This window comes from Suricata suricatta, chromosome 2 (genome assembly GCF_006229205.1).
Source record: "Suricata suricatta isolate VVHF042 chromosome 2, meerkat_22Aug2017_6uvM2_HiC, whole genome shotgun sequence".
Classification (NCBI taxonomy): Eukaryota; Metazoa; Chordata; class Mammalia; order Carnivora; family Herpestidae; genus Suricata; species Suricata suricatta.
Window position 1 is genome coordinate 21,699,102 of NC_043701.1, and position 15,485 is coordinate 21,714,586.

Sequence of the window (15,485 nt, forward strand, 5' to 3'; positions counted from 1 at the left end):
GTGCCAGTGCGAATCAGGGATTGAATTTTTTAAATTTTATTTTAATTAACGTCACTGATTTAAATACCCACAGTGGCTAACGTCTATCCGATTACATAGCACAGTTCCATGGAATTCACTAGCCCTAAAGCAGTGCCTTCAATGACTAGATACGAAGCAGAGACACACAGCAGTGCTGACTTAATACCTAATACTGGCTTCTAACCAAAAATTAATTATTCATCTAATCATTTACTAGATAAACGTCTACTGAATATCTACAATGTGCCAGGCACTTGCTTACCCGGAATAAAGAATGGGACTAAAATGGAGGACAATACAGACCTGGACCTTAGATTTCTAATGAGGTAAGTAGACAATTAATTTAAAGAGCATGCAAACAATTGTAAAAGTGCAGCTGGTATACGTGCTACAAGGTGAAAATACCATCTGCCATGAGGACAGATAACAAGGACTCTGGACAGGCTGAGACAGGGAGAGTTTCCTGAAAGTTTTGTTGGAGGACTTTTCTCTCCTGTAAGGTGGGCAGTTTTGATACTCAAACAACCCTGCCCACGTGAAACAACTAAAATGCTGGATAAAATTAGATGTTTTCAACAACTTTTAAAACAGATCACTGAGTTGGCACAAAGGTAAGACTGTACAGACCCCAAAAAGAAGAAGAAGTAGCAAATTCTCCCCTCTGAAGAGTTCTCTCAACCTGCATTCTTGATCTTCCTCCTGGAAGAATATACCTAGAGTCTAGGGCCATTTTCTTCTGCTTGAAGTATATCTTTTAAAACTTTCCTTTAGTTAATTTGTTTGAAATTTTTTATCTTGCTTCCATTCTATTTGAAAGGGTTTAACTGGGTATCAGTTCTAGGTGATTATTGCATTTTGCTGTCAGTACATGGGAAACATCTTCCCACAGTCTGCTGGCTTCCATTTTTACTGTTAAAAGATAATTAATTCATCTATTCACTTTTCCTTAGTAAATGATCTTTTCTTACCCCTGGTTGCTTTGGAGATCTTCTTGTCTTTGATGCCGTTTTATCTTCATGTATTTATTCTACAGCTCTCCCAAACAGATCTAGAGAGTCAATGTAATTCCAGTCAAAAGCTCAACATTCCACAAAATGTCACAAGCTGATAAAAATGTACACCAAAAACACAAACAAACATCCTAAGAAGAGTCAAGACAATCCTGAAGAACAAAGGACTTTCTATGCCAGACATGGAAACATATTATAAAGCTCTAGTAATTGAGACAGTATAGTATTGGCACAAATAGACAAAAAGAACAGAGCACATAAACAAACTGAAGTGTATTTGGAAACTTCATTTTTTGCAGATACAGCACAGCAGATTACTGTGAAGCAGACAGACCATTCAATATATGTCACTGGGACAATAGTAGATACAGATGGAAAAACTAGAATTCAATCCCTATCATTCCACATATAAAAAGCAATTCCAGGTAGATTTGAATACTACACGTAAAAGGCAAAACTATAATACACTTGAAAGATAACATAGAGAATGTTTTCTGACACTGGAACAGGGAATGATTTTTCTAAAGAAGACACAAATGGGGAAAAAAATAGAACATAAACCTTCCCATAAAAGGAAGCATGGATAAAATCAACAAGGGGCGCCTGGGTCGCTCAGTTGATTGGGTGGCCGACTTCAGCTCAGGTCATGGTCTCTCAGCTCATGGGTTCAAGCTCTCCATCAGGCTCTGTGCTGGCAGCTCGGAACCTGAAGCCTGCTTCAGATTCTGTGTCTCCCTCTTTCTCTGTACCTCCCCTACTCACACTCCCTCTCTCTCTCAAAAAATAAACAGTAAAAAAAATTCTTTACTAAAAAATATAAAATCAACAGAATTAATGTTAAATTAAAATTTAAGAACTTCTGTTCTTAAGACCTTGACAGAGTAGAAAGCCAACTTGGGGGCTGCCTGGGTGGCTCAGTTGGTTAAGTGTCTGACTCTTTAACGTTTATTTGAGAGAGAGAGCACATTTATGTATGAGCATGAGGAAGGGAGGGACAGAGAGGGAGGGAGACAGAATCTGATGCAGCCTCCAGGCTCCGAGCTGTCAGCACAGAGTCTGATGTAGGACTCAAACTCACGAACTTCGAGATCATGACCATCATGACCTGAGCCAAAGTGAGACACTTAACTGATGGAGCCACCCAGATGCCCCAGGAAAATGTGATTCTTGATTTTAGCTCAGATCATGATCCAGGGTGATGGATCAAGCCCCACATCAGGCTCCCTAGTGAGTGTGGAGGCTGCTTGAAGTTCTCTCTCTCTCTCTCTCTCTCTCTCTCTCTCTGCCCCTTACCCCAGTTCACAGGTGCATGGGTGCACTCTCTCTCAACTAAAAAAAAAAAAAAAAAAAAGTCAACTTCAAACTGAGAAGACCTATTTGCAACACATAAAACTGGTAGTAAACTATTGCTATCCATGATATGTAAAGAACATCTGTGCATTAATTTTTTTAACAAGCAAAACATATGAAAGGCCGTTTCACAGAAGATGACTCACAAGTGATAGTTTCAAAATATGAAAATTTGTAATAGGGGAATGCAAATGAAAACTGCACTAAAATTACCACATCACACCAACCAAACTGGCAAATATTAAGAAGTCAGTCAATACCCAGTGTTAGCAAGGATTGGGGTGGGGGAGGGAGGCAGCACTATCTCTTTCACTCCTGGTGGAACTTTGGTGAGATTACTTTGGAAAACAGTTATTATCTGGTAAAGTTGAAAAAGTACCACACACCCTATGCCCTAAAAGTTCCCCTCCCACCTACGTGGCCTGGAGAAACTCTTGCTCATGGGTATGAGCTATATGGACAAGACTGGACAAATGGGGATGTAGTTGTGTTCATACAGAACACAACAGAATAGAGAAAATAAACCCGCTATAGCAACATGTTTCCAGTGGCTGAAACTTGGAACCCTAAAGCTGAGTGAAAAAGCAAAATCAGAAAACATACCGTATGTTTCCATTTATATACATTCGCAAACAGGTAACACTAAACATTAAGTGTTTAGGAATGTGTGCACACAGGATAATTATAAGGAAAAGAAAGGAAATTATTAGCACAGATTGGTGGTATCATCTAGAAGAGAGAAAGGAGTGCAGTGAAGCTGAACAAGTAACAGTATTTTATTTTTAACAGGCTCTGGAAGTTTTATCCAGGCTCCTGTATATATGATACACTTCCCAATAAAATCTATTTCAACGAAATTATGGGAAAGCTAAATTCTTATTTTTCACAGTGAGAAATCAATAGAAAATGCCTAAAACAGAAAAATCAAGAAGTAGCAATATTAAGCACCTTACCTAGGTTAATGTCAAATCTAAAAGCATTCAATATGGCTGTCACTGGAGAGCAAGACATGGGAAGGCCAAGCGAGGGCTTGGTTGCTTTTTAGAACAAGTCTTATAAAACTATTTGACTCTTTAAACACTGTTCTGTATAATCGATTAAAGTAAAAGTTTGAAGAATGGCATTACAGGGGCACCTCTCCCTCTGCCCATCCCCCACTCTTGCTATGCTCTCTCAAAATAAATAAACTTAGGAAAACAATAAGATAAAATAATAATAAGTATTATTATTATTAATTTAAAAAGCTGCACTGGATACCTAGAATAGTCAAATGCACTGAGACAGAAAATAAAAGGGTGGTTTCCAAAGGCTGGTGGGGGTAACAGGGAAGTCATGTCTCACTGGGGCAAGGTTTCAGTTGGGAAGATGAAAGAGTTCCGGAAGCAGATGGTACAGATGGTCGCACAACAAACTTAAAATGATTAAAGTGGTAAATGTAACGGGATGGCTAGTTTCCGACCGAAAAAAAGCTAAACAGAAGGTGGCACTTGAGCTGAGTTGGGTAAAGGTATGAAGGAGTTAACCAGCCCAAGCGGGGGGGTGGGGGCTGCAGGAAATCTGATTTTTGCCCTGAATCCCTCTTCATTAAACGTAATAATTCCCACTTTGATTGGGGACCTCCCTGAGGGTCTCCAGAGATAGCATGAGGTGCTCCAATATTTACAAATAAAACTCCCAAACTAAATTATGTTTGATTTCCAAAAGTCCCCTTTGGGTGTTTCATGGAAATAAATCTATCAAATGTAATCTTAAAACACAGAAAAACAGGAGTGTCATCATTCACATTACAAAAGGATTCTTTGATTAACAAGAGGATTTACCACCGTTTCTTAACTATAGCCAGCTTCCCTGGGGACACTCAAAATGTGATTTAATTAACAAAAAACAGGCTGATCCCACCTTCAAGAAACATGCCAGACAGGCGCTTTCCAAGGAAATTGAGTAATGAAAAACCAAGAAAACAATAACCCCCCAAAGGGTAGTTAATGCCGCTCTGGGGTTTCCAAATCCACTTCATGGTTCAAAATCCCACACTGGGGTCACCCCCCAGGGGAAGCCATGGCCAACTCACCACACTATTAATTTAGCTGATCACACCTTATGCCCCCTCCACCGTGACACACGGTATTGATTCTACCTGTTTACAAGCATCAGTCTAAACACGAAACAGTCTCCTTGTGTCGTCTTCACCTGTGTGACCCTGGAGTTCTACATACAGCCCAGGCCACTGCCCATGACCCACCTACTGACTGATCTGCCGACTCCCTCATCCCAGCGAGCACTGCCCCAAACTTGGGGAACCAACACTTGTCTCCTAGGCCTTCACCTCTGACTCTCCCACCAGTTCCGTCTCCATCCACTCAGAGCTCCCCAACCTTTGCTCTGTTCTGCTCCCCAGTTTTAGTTCCTGGACCCCATTCCTACCACCCACAGCCAGAGGCCTCACCTGGAGTCACCTTAAGGGCAGCCCTCCAATACCAGGGTCTTGCCTTCTCCTCCCCTAGGGTCGGTGTCCATCCCTCAACCTAGGCCAAGGAGTTCGTGACGGGCTCTTAGGTCACCCTCTGCCACGTGGCTGCCTTCATTTGGGCACCCAGCTGGCCACCTCCCAACTGCACTACGTCCAGTGTCTTCCCCACTGGTCCAGCCACCCGGCGCCTGCCTCCTTCTACCTAGTCTCTGCAGAGCAGAGGGTGTGCCCAGTGACGAGCTCTGGCTCCCAGCCCGCGGTCCTGGCTGCCCTGTGGCTGAGGGTCTGGCCACCCAGAACCCAGCTAATGGTCACTGTGATGTGCCCAGGACCACAGCCCAAGAGCCAACAGAGGGTTGGAAGCAACCACTGAGGAAGCCACTTCCTGCTCTTTGGAGGAAGGGTGCCTACAGGCCAAGGGGTATGGCTACAGCCAGGGCCAGCCCCTCGGGCTAGAGAGCCACCTCTACGGCCCTGTGAGGAGTTCAGGAAGACCCTGCCGTGTGGAAGGAAGGCGAATGTGCCCCAGACACCTTTCCTGTCAAAGGGTAGCAAACTTTCCAGAAAGGGTGCAAAATAAACAATAATAGGTTTGGGGGGACCACAAGGTATGAGCGAGCAAGTGTTTTCATTGAACTGTCTTTTTTAAAAAGATTTAAAATATTTTAAATTTAAAATATAATCCAATTTATATATATATATATAAAATACAATTTAAAAATATAAAACCAGTCTTAGTTTGGGGCTATATAAAAATAGGTAGAGACTAGATTTAGCCTGCAGGCTATCGTTTGCTTGCCCTTGGTCTAACTAAAGAGACAGCTCTTCATTTATAAGACTATGAGAAACTGTGAGGGAGCTCAAGGGAAATCAGAGACATGTGTTACAAGTGTTCACATCAGGGGCGCCTGGGTAGCCCAGTCTGTTGAGCGTCCGACTTCAGCTCAGGTCACGATCTCATAGTCTGTGGGTTCAAGCCCTGAGTTGGGTTCTGTGCTGACAGCTCAGAGCCTGGATCCTACTTCGGATTCTGTGTCTCCCTCTTTCTCTGCCCCTCCCCTGCTCACACTCTGTCTCTCTCTCTCTCTCTCAAAATTAAATAAACATTAAAAAATTTTTTTAAAAAAGAAGTGTTCCCATCAAACCCAATGATCTCTAAAGTGAGGCATTTGCTCCTACTGGGGGGAAAGGAAGAAATTATTAAGACTTCTGTGTATTTTTATCTCATCTATTTTATTTCAGTTTTTGTTTGTGTTTTGTAAAATGCATAGTGAGTACAACAGTATTTGCACTGGATTTCTATGTAATTACGTATGTGGGGTGTGACATACTAAAAATTTTTTAAAAGATTTTTTTAATGTTTATTTATTTTTGAGAGACAGAGACAGAGCGCGAGTGGGGGAGGAAGAGAGAGCCAGAGAGACAGAATCAGGAGCAGGCTCCAGGCTCCGAGCTGTCAGCACAGAGCCTGACATGGGGCTCAAACCCATGAGCCTTGAGATCATGACCTGAGCCGAAGTCGACACAACCAAATGAGCCACCCAGGCACCTCTAAAAAATTTTCTTTATGGGGGTGCAGGATGAGAAACATCTGGAGAATGCTGGCCTAATGATCAGGAACCCATTTATTTCCATCATGCTTTTGTTTCTATAAGTAGCTCTCCTTTCACATTATGTTGGATGGCAAAGTCTGATTTTGTAATTAAAATTTCTTTAAATCAATGTGGACAAATCTTGAAGAATTTCACTCTCCTTGAAATCAGTGTATTATGGCGGGGGTGGGGGGAACAATGTTTTGAGCACTGCTATGATCAAGGTTTTTGGAACCTGACGTATGGTGGGGATTTTAATCTTTGCTGCTCTTTTTGTCACGTAGAGTGAGAACCATCCTCCCCTGGCAGGCCGTTGGGGTCAAGAATTTTAAAACTACTGCTGGCTCCAGGTTAACTTCAGGCTCTCTCTGACTGACACCAACGATATACTAACATTCCCTGTGTGTGCGGAATAGTCTCTTCTACGACAGCAGACTTCTGTGCAGTAATAGGACTGCAAGCGGGTGGTTGGGAGACTGCTTGTCAGTGTAGCTTCTCAACTTATTGGATTTCATCTAAACAGCAGCGTTTGTGCATTTTGCCCATATTCTGTAAAAATTAGTGGGAAATGTGCCCGCGATGAAACAATGGAGGTAAACCTCGCGCAACGAACTGAAGATGGAGATTAACATTCTCAAAGGAAATAGCCTTGTCAGACAATCTTTGGATTAACCCGGGTAGCGAGGTATTGACTTGGGCAGAAGTACTAAATGATAAAAGATGTTGTCAAGGGCTGTGAAAGCTAGAAGATTCTGCCCTGCCTTCAAGCTAAGACGTTAGCTTGCCACAATTTCATGGATGCTGGCTGCAGAAATGAACTCCCGGGGCTAGGGACAAAGGACTTTGTTATTCACGGCAATATCAGTATGAGTGCCAGTATGCGCCAGTATTTGTCTCGTTTTCCACAAAGGGGGGCCTGCACACACAGTAGGGCAGAATTACAGAAGAGAAACCGTGAGTGAAGGGTAGCCTGAAACCTTTTATGATTTCTATTTTTTTAATCTGGTATGATCCGGGCATGTGGAAACATGGAGAATGGTCTCCCAACTGATGTATAAAACACTAGGGAAAGGGCACTGGAAACCGGGCTTAAAACAGTTCTCAGGGGGCACCTGGGTGGTCCTTCGGTTGGGTGTCCAGCTTCTGCTCAGGTCATGATCTCACAGTTCGTGGGTTCGAATCCCACATCGGGCTCTATGCTGACAGCTTGGAGCCTGGAGCCTGCTTCGGCTTCTGTGTCTCCCTGTCTCTCTCTATGCCCCTCCCCTGATCACACTGTCTCTCTCTGTCTCTCAAAAATTAATAAAATGTTAAGGGAAAAAACCCCAAAAACAGTAGTTTTCTGCCTTGGCTGTCCATTAGTATCACCTGGGCAGATTTTAACGTCCAGAGATTGTGTTAACCGATCTAGGACGGAACCCAAACATCAGTAGTTTACAAAAGCCCTTGAGTGATTTAAACGTATAAACAGGGTGGAGCCCCTCTGTCCAAAAGATTATGAAGCAAGAAGTAATTAGTGATACTTATTTTTCGCTCAGGGCCTCCCAAACTTTGCTGGGTATATGGTATAGGTATATGTACCTGGGAATCCTGTCCAATGCAGATTCTGATTCAGTAAGTCAGAGCAAAGTCACAATTCTGACATTCTCCCTGGTACAGCCTGAGGTTGGCATTCAACTTGGAGTAGAAAAATTTTGGCTCACTGGGCATATACTTCTCATTATAGTCTGGGTCTCCTACTAGACTTTCATACTTTTTAAACTGTATATACATCTGTGTTCAGGAATTTATCCTGTATGAAAGAAGAAGGCAGCCTGACTCTAGATATTGTTCTTGAAATTAGAGCAAGGGCTATGCTTTCTCGGGACCATGGAAATACCCTGGGTGTTGAGATCATGAGAAACTATTTGACAGATACCTCAGGGTGTTGAGAAACAGAGAACACAGGGCCACTAAATCCTAAGCAACAGTTTTACTCTGAACCTTATGTTGTTCAGATATCGATGAAGGTAACAGAAAGGGCAGGGTCCGCAAATTTGGATCCAAGTGTCAGGGAAATAAAAAGTAAAATCCTGGGGTTCCCTGGCTGGCTCAGTCAATAGGATGCATGACTCTTGATCTCAGGATTCTAAGTTCTAGCCTCACCTTGGGTACAGAGATTACTTAATAAAAATTAAAAATTAAAAAAGATTTTTTTTTAAATCCTGATATTGCTGAAGCAAAAGCGATACCAGGTTTGAGTAACTCAGGAAAACATGGGTCAACTTGTTATTGTTTCTCCTTCTATTGGGAACAAAGGAAATATTTCTGGACTGACCTTTCCTAATCTCATTTCATTTCTTTTTTTTTTTTCTAACATTTATTATTGAGAAACAGAGAGAAAAAGAGAGCATGAGGAGGGGAGGGCCAAAGAGAAGGGGAGACACAGAATCGGAAGCAGGTTCCAGGCTCTGAGCTGTCAGCACAGAGCCTGATGCGGGACTCGAACCCACAAACTGCGAGATCATGACCTGAGCTGAAGTCGGATGCCCAACCAACTGAGCCACCCAGGCGCCCCTCTCATTTCATTTCTAAAGGTCATGATGGCATTGGCCTCTGAGGCCTCCGAGCAGGCACCAAAACCCTTCTGCCATCCTAAAGCCTTGGCAAGGAGGGAAAACACCCTCTCCAGGCCCAGTGCTACTCATTACCTGGCCTTCCCCAATCTAACAATTTGTCCACTTTCCACTTTGATCAAACATCCTTCTGGCTACACAAGTCTCTCACTTCTTTTCCAGTGCAAATGGGAGGGCCCAGACCTACCAGGAACCAGGGAGCCTGAGGACACAGAGAAACATGCCCTGTTAAATATTGATCCTACTGATGGCCCTGGGGCAAGAGGCAGGGAGGGAGGGAGACCTGGTGCCCTCTCCTTTGACTGTGCCTCCTTAACAAGTTAACACCTGTCCACCACCAGCCGCCTCCGAAAGACTTTTAGAAATACCACTTCACAATGATGAGACAGGTCATCCTTCCTGCCCCACGGGGCCTGGCATCGCTGAGTTCTCTAGCGGAGATCTGCTGAAATCGAAGGAGAAGGGCTTTGCTTTCCCTGATCTCTGCTTCCCACATCCATCAGAAAGGAACAAGGCCCTGGCAATGAACTCAGAGCGGAAGGAGGGAGGTGGCCTCAGTTAGCTAAGTGGAAAGAAGATGCAGGGCTTCTTTTGGATCAGATGGGAAACCGACTGTGCTTGCAGGTATCTGTTCAATCTATATGATGCACCAGGAGATGCTTCCGCGCTAGGGATCCAAAATGAACAAAACCTTGGCTCTGCCCTTGAGAGATTTACAGGCCCCAAATCTGGGTTAACATTTTCCTAAGGTTAGGCCAAGCTGTTGAAATATTCAAACAGAATATATCTATTTGCTTGTTGAGAGAAGTGGACATTTTGTCATCCAAACTTTGAGAGCTAATAGTTAAAGATAGGGCTTGGTGGTTCTATGCATTGTGGAATCCCAGTGAAAGGGCATAAAGACCCTGAAGGGTAGAAATAGAGTTTTGGGTCCATTCTGGATGTTTCATAATCGTTTGAAAAGTACCCCCAAGGGGCGCCTGGGTGGCGTAGTCGGTTAAGCGTCCAGCTTCGGCTCAGGTCATGATCTCATGGTTCATGGGTTTGAGCCCCATGTCGGGTTTTGTGTACAGCTAGCTCAGAGCCTGGAGCCTGCTTCAGATTCTGTGTCTCCCTCTCTCTCTGACCCTCCCCTGCTTCACACTGTCTCTCTCTGTCTCTCAAAAATAAATAAAAACCATTAAAAATTTTTTTAATAAAAAAGAAAGAAAAGTACCCCCAAGGTCTTCCTGGATGGCAATCTCGGGTGCAGGTAGGAGAAGGGCAGACTCACACAACGCCCCTCTAAGGTGGCCATCCCCAGCCAGCTGTGACACCAGGGAGGGAGACCTAGCTCCTGTTTCCTCCCTACATCACTGCAAAACTGGAAACAAAGGTTTCAGGAGCCAGGCAGATGATACAGGGTTGCGAGACCAGAAGGGCTGGAGGAACTCTGTGTGTTTGAAAGGTATTCAAATTGTGCCTAAGCAACAACCTATAGAGCTGGTCTTGAGCAGCTGCTTCATCATTGTCATCTGCGTGTGTCTGGGCTTGTTGCTTCTTTAAAACTCGGATTCCTCATCAGTCAAACAGGGAGAGTAATAACCAGCCTGCATATATGACCAGGTAGTTGTGATAATTTAATTATCCAATATCTAGAAAAGCATTTTAAAAGTATAAATCATTCCAAGAATGAAAACAATTTAACCAAAATCAAGTCTTTCTTATCTCTGAAAGGTTTAGTTTATGCTCCCTCTCTTAGAACTGAGCTCGGCACTTACATTCCAAACTAGTCTCCAGAAGTCCACGGATTAATATTGGTTTGAGAAATACTCCCTTCCTGCTGCCCTAACCTGTGGAGAGTGTGGCTTATGCAGTTGTTAACTCACTGCTGCTGCAGCAAATCATATCCACAAATATTTACTAGCTGCTGAGCTTGACCTTGTAGGAGATTAAAAAAAAACCCAAAAACCCACAACTATGAGATTTGCTTTGGGGACTAAAGGAGCAAACCGCCCAGCTGCACCACAGCACCCATACATTGTAGAGGAGGAAAAGACTGTGCTCTCTGGGTGCCCTCTGTGCCCCTGGAACCTTACTTCAAATACCAGAAACAGCTGGTGTTCAGGACTTACGGCCCCATACAAACAGTAGAGAGAATTTACTTTACAAGCTGTCTGGTTTGGCAAAATTCCAGAAGCCGTCAAACAGAAAGATAAGGATGATGATGACAACAATACAATTGATTCTTCACAGTCAGTCCTAGTTTAGTGACCTAAAAGATAGGCAGCCTACATAGGACATTCCAGAGCCAGAACCTACCCTCAGCTTTGCTTGCAACTGACTTATGCTACAACAGGGTCTTCCCAGCACTTGTAAAAATCGAAGGTGGCCCCACAGACTTGACATGGTTATGCTTGGAAGCTGGACCTGTAAAGGCTTCGAGCAATAATCCTTCGTAGTAACCCCATAAAGGGGCATCCATGTCTATTTAACATGAGAAATCAGCTCCCAGAGGAAAAAGTCCAGTATTACAAAACCCATAGAATACTAACAATGACCTAGCATCCAACTAGTGCCTTTCTGTGAACTGTTGAGGTCTTTGTCTTTGAGCCTCATGAAAAATCTAAAGGATGTCAGGGGAAATGCCAATGACCTGATTCATCAATGAATTTCCACCACTTAGTGAGAATAATCATCCACGCTAACACAGCCTGAGAACTTCTGCCGGGTAAGGTTCTCCATACTTTGATACGTGAGCTTATGGAAATCTCTTGATACACTATTGTAAATACTACCATTATTCTCATTGTAAAAATGAAGAAACGGCGGCGTCTGGGGGCTCAGTCGTTGGCTTCCAACTCCTGATTTCAGCTCAGGTCATGATCCCAGGGTCATGAGATTGAGCCTGCAAATGTGGGCCCTGCTTGGGATTCTCTCTCTCTCTCTCTGCATCTCTCCCCAACTCATGAGTACGCTCTCTCTCTCTCTCTCAAAATAAATAAATAATCTTAAAAAAAAAAAGATCAGGAGACTGCAACTCACAGAGACTACACTAAGGCCCCAGGACCGCGATGCCAGGAGAAGGAGCTGGCCTACTCTGCTGGTCCTCCCCACCTACAACCCCGAAGACGGAAGCGGATGTGGTCTGCTTGTCAGTCCCCAGGGGGCTGATGCTCAATGGGGGGTGCTGGGGTCAAGCCGGCAGCACAGGGATAATAGCTACTCTCATCGACGGCCACAAACTGTATCCCTCACCCTGTCAGCTACTTCACAGAGGTCTTTCTTTGGACCCCAGCAAGACTGGGTGTAAGATTTAGGATTCACTCGGCACACCCCACCCCACCCCAGTACAGGAAGAAAAAAAAAAGAGAGACCTCAAAATACTTTTTTCCATTAGCCATAGATGATCTCTTTTCCATCCCCACTGGTGTCCTTCATAGTGGAAAATTCCATTGAGACTGATTGGATGAGGTATGAAAGCCTTTCAAGCATAAGTGTGTTCCAGAAATTTAAGTTGTGCCCATGACTGTTTAATGGCTTACGGTTTCTCTTTTTCAATGGGGTCTTCACTTAGAGAACAGAAAATATTATTCACCTTAGGCTAGAAACCTACTTCTCTTGAGTACATACCTGCAGAATGTGGATAATAATAACATCTAGCCCACATTTTTTATATGGCTTGGGGAGTACAAAAAGAATACAAAGAAAAGAGTTAAGAATAACTTTATAACACAAGCCCAAAACCATCTTCTCTAACTTTCCCAGTCTAAAGGCCCCAACACTATACATCTCTCTCCTCACTGCAGCCAGTTTTCTTTCATTTGTGACAGCTCTCAGTAGCCAAATTAAAATCTTCAATTCGTTTTTTTGAGTACTCTCTGTCTCTCCAACTACAATGAAATTCCACGCAAGAAGGGATTTCGTCTTGTTTGCCAGTGCGTTGCCAGCATCTAAAACCGTCCCTGGCACACACTAGACACTCAATAAATGCATATTGATGGACTGTAACACAAACATTTCTTTGTGAAAATCTGTATCTTTATAAACATTTTTAAAACCGGATTTTGGTGCCGCAGAAATAGATGAATTATAATCCTTGGCTAATGGCATGTTTATCATTGATCCATGCATGGCCCTCTTTTCTGATTTATTTCACTATTGAACTCGTTTTTTTTTTTTAATCAGGTAATAAATACCTGGGGGGAGAAAACAGAACCTGAAACAAAAACTAAGGCCCTGCATTTAACCGTAAGGCTCCGACCTCTAACTCCTCCTCCTGCCCCTCCCTATCTAAGGTACATCATTCAGAACCCAGGCTCTTCATTTCCTGTTGTCTTACATCTATTTCCCTGGAAATGGAGCTTGAGATGGGATTGCTGTTTAGGTGGTTTGTTGAGGGAGTTCTCAGGGAAAGGGGAGTTTGGAAAGCAGGACAGGACAGAGTGAAAAAGCCAAGCAAGGATGTGGAATCAGCTGGAAATGGCAGTCAGAGCTCTGGTGCACACACTGCGTGGACCACAGCGTCACCCTACACTGAGGCAAAAGATTAGATGTTTGTACCCCACAGTTAGTCAGTCATTGGCTTACACTTGGGGAGGTGATCTAGAAAAAAACAAGTGCACAGCTTCCTGGGTGAGTCAGCCCCCAGTTGGCTAATGGCAATTCTCCAGGGAGGAATAGAGAGTTGGCAGCCAACACTCATAGCAGCTGGGAACCCAAGGAACAGAGGTCTGAGCATGTCTCCTGTCTTTCTTCCCTTTTTATACTGTTCTGTCAAAGTTTACATGTCTTCCTTAAAAGGAATTATTTCTATTTTGTTCCCTTCCTTTCTAGAAAGGAAATCATACTAAATTTTGTTTTGACTGTTGTATAATATTTCAGTACATGAAAATACCATACTTTATTCCCCCATTCTCCCACTGGTGGACTTTTGAGTTGTTTTTAGGGGTTTGCTATTATGAACAGTGCTGCAGTGAACATTCTCCTATGTGCCTCCTGTTGTATGTGTACAAGAATTCCTTGGGTTTATGCCTGGGGTGGGACAGCTAGACCATGACGTGTGAACTTTAGAAGATAATGCCAAACTATTTTCCAAAGCGGTTTTATGAATCCACATGCCCACCAATAATCCTATCATCCAGCTCCTCGCCAACGTTGTGAGTTTTGTAAACTGAACTGAAGGAGTGTAGAATAGCATCTCATTGAGGTCTTAACTTGTATGTTCTCAATCAGTAACCATCTCTTCGTATTTTTTTTTAAGTTTACTTATTAATTTTGAGAGAGACAGACAGAAGAGTGAGTGGAATAGGGGCAGAGAGGGAGAGAGAGAGAACCCTAAGCAGGCTCCACATTGTCAGTGCAGAGCCCGATGTGGGGCTCCATCCCATGAACCGTGAGAACACGACCTGAGCCGAAACCAAGAGTCAGACACTCAAAGAATGAGCCATCCAGGTGCCCCTCTTCTCTTCATATGTTTATCAGATATATCTACGTCCTCTTCTGTGAAATGCTTGCTCAGAGCTTTTGTCCATTTTTCTATTGGTTATTTGTGCTTTTCTTATTGATCTGTAGGGATTCTTCATATGCCCTCTGTTGTGTGTATTAGAAATACAGTGGATACCTTCTAGTTTATAACCTTACTTCACACTTTCTTTATGGTGTCTTCTAAGGAATGGAAGCTCTTAATTTTATTATAGTCACAAGTATTCTTTTTATGACCTTTTATGTATTGTGTGAGAAATTTTTCCCTCAAGGAATCCAAAGGATAATCTCAGTCTTGGGGGTGAGGAGGTCCACAGATAGAGCCAGGCTGTAGGCGAGTCACAGAGGCAAGCACTGCTATGCCCACTGGGGCATTGTCTAGTCCAAGGCAGCCCTGACCAGCCAGCACAAGCGACCAGCTGGCTGGCTGGCAGGTGTGTTCTGGTTATAGAATTGGATATATCATGCTATTAGCATTGGATACCATTAAAAATTCTAATCATAGACTGTAATTAACTTTCCTTGCTCTGACACCCCGTTCACTAAACAACCTTCTGATTATAATTTGGCTTCCCATGTATCTTGCCTACAGGGAGAGAATGTACTGTTCAGACCGACGTGAGGATTCAATCCACTGAACAGTTACATGCCATGATGTAAATTAATAGATTCGTATTCTGATTTTATCATCTGCTTCATCTGAGCTCTGTGGGCGTGAGTCAGCATCCCCAAGTCTAATCAACACGGACACTGAGAATAGCAAGCTTCTGAGCTGAAAAACGAAGAACGAGACCCAGGACCAGAGTGAAATCACCAAGGTAACACTGCCCTGGAGGCCTCTTGGCCTGATGGAGAAGGCCTTCCTACATGTCATGCGATACGGGCAGGGATTAAAATTGACTTTTGACATTTTAAAGAGCTGCATATTCAAAACCATGGCTTGGTTCCATTCAGGTGAAGGCGA

The 15,485-nt window shown here is 43.4% G+C and overlaps 1 long non-coding RNA gene across 1 annotated transcript; it reads left to right on the top strand.

The window, feature by feature from the left end:
* Nucleotides 1–225: 225 nt before the first annotated feature.
* LOC115278956 lies at nt 226–15,437 on the top strand. The gene is made up of 2 exons (XR_003903133.1): nt 226–347; nt 15,114–15,437. It is a non-coding gene; the product is annotated as an uncharacterized LOC115278956 (long non-coding RNA).
* Nucleotides 15,438–15,485: the final 48 nt, after the last annotated feature.